This window comes from Loa loa (assembly GCF_000183805.2).
Source record: "Loa loa unplaced genomic scaffold supercont3.3, whole genome shotgun sequence".
Classification (NCBI taxonomy): Eukaryota; Metazoa; Nematoda; class Chromadorea; order Rhabditida; family Onchocercidae; genus Loa; species Loa loa.
The window spans coordinates 1,183,730-1,186,072 of record NW_018108183.1 but is presented as its reverse complement, the minus strand read 5'-3'; positions in this window follow the sequence as shown (position 1 = coordinate 1,186,072).

Genomic DNA, 2,343 nt, shown 5'->3' with positions numbered 1-2,343 from the left:
GCCTCTCCTCCGATCTCATTACCGCTTTCCCTCCTCTCATCTTCCTCCTTCTTCTACTTCATGATATAAGTACTCGAAAAGGGGGTTAGGATCCTCCTGTTTGAGTCATTTCAATTGATAATTAAATGAATGAATTGAATGAAATGTTGATGTCATCAAATACAAAATGTCGCATATATCTACAACAACAACAACCAATGGCGCCAATCATTCATATCCCACGGTTTAGTCAGTCCATTTACATATATTACAATACAATATTATAACCACTTCAAATATTCGATATTTTCAGGATAATTGTCACACTATCATTCATTGAATTTTATTCAAACTGTCAACTTTTTTTTCTCATCATTAAATCGAAAATTAATTGGGGCAAATAAAAAAAAAAGAAAAAGAATAGTGTAGGGAAATGTTAATATGGTAATGATATGTTGTAATTGTATTTAGTTATTTTCTCTTCCTTCCCTTTCTCTCTCTCTTCTTCTCTCTATCTTCCTCCTCTGTCTTTCAGATGGGAGAGGGAGAGAGAGATAGATAGAAAAGGAAGAGAGAATAAGTTCAAAATGATATTAACATGAAAAAAAAAAAATATTAATAATCTGTTGAAATACCGCAAATTTGGAATGTAATATAACTCAAACTAATTGTGTGATACTATACTAATATAGTTATATCCTCTATATGAATCTTTTTTTTTTTTATCTTTTTATTTTCCCCGCTCCTTTTCCCTTCCCCGCCCCTCCGCTTTTTTCCATCCTATTTGTCATTTACTCCTTTGAGGTTTTTTTTTTTTGTCATCCAACACTTCCATTAATTTCAAATTTGTTATATTTGAACTTTTTTACAAGGATCCTTTTCAGGCTTATCAATACCCTAATGTAATTTTGCCAGGATATTTGCTTATAATTTAATATCCTAGCAATATGATAAGTTAATAATTTAATCAATTTATCATTTATTTGATTTTAAATCCAATATTTATTGTGTAATTTAGTCCTAATTTACTCTTTACATTGCTTCAAAATGCCTGTTTATTTTTAGACAAGAAATTCATTTCTTTTTTCTGCTAAGCTTAATCATATTACAATTATTTATCATTTTTCAAGAGTCGCATCCGATCACTAATCATATCAAACTGTTATAAGATAAACAACTTATATTTAACTCAACATTTTTGAAATTCTTTTTAAAATAATAGAGCTGTTACTTCTCTAGTTCTACACTTCAATTCAGCTCTTTTGGGAGTTTGATAGAAATAAACCATAGCATCATTTCAGAAATTGATCCAAACAAAAAAAAAAAAGTTAGTCAGTTTCCGGAGAGAACATGTCAAAAAGATCTTTTGGATTGCTGAAATTGACTTTATTAAAGTTTATCCTTTATGAGCTTATATTCTTTACAATCGTTTTACTTTCATTGTTCATTGGTGATTATTTACATTTGCAAATTCACTCTTTCTTTGTGATATTATTACAATATTCAAATGTTATAAGAAATATTAACTTGATACATTGTTAGAGCTTAACCGGAAGAATCAAAACTCTTGAAACTGTACCGGGACAAGAAAAAGAACGGATTATGAATCGATCCGTTTAAAAAGGCGTAATTCTTGATGAAAATAAATTTATAAATTCAATTTCGAATAATTCATCCTTTTTTTTTCCTTCTCTTCCATGAAGCAAGAGAAATTAATTGCGAAGATGGGTAATTAAAAATAATTCAAAAATTTCATAGATTTGCAAACTAAAACCGAAATTTATTTAATTTATTCTGCAAATCAGCCATCTGTATCATTCATTCAAATTACTAACAGCTTTTATGGTCTCTTCAAAACAGGAATGGTTAAATGTACGAATCTTTGGATTTGTTTGCCGGAAAACTAAATTATTCGGTAATAAATGATAAAATTCTTATGCATATTGGATGAATTAGAATTTAAAAAAGGAAACAGCAGTAACTAAGGAAATTAATTAAGTAAAAATGACAATCGAATTAAGTGACACAATTAAAAGTGAGCAATGTTTTTACTTTTGCCTTATTTCAGAGCGCTGGTTCCCTTTGTGTCTATGCTTTGGCTAGTATTTATGTAAATTTGACAAATTCTTATGACAAACCAAAGATCGATGAAGAACTTGTTAAGCTTGCACAGGTGAGATAATGCTGTCGGATTAAATTTACTTCGGTTCTTTTAAAATATTGATGGACATTTGGGAAAAGTGTTGATCGTATATCAGAAACTAATCTTCTAATTGGCGGAATTAGTTGCTTTAATATATTTTCGAAATTTGTTACTTCGATATCTGTATGATTGGAGTACTTGGTGCAAGTTCCAGAGCACTG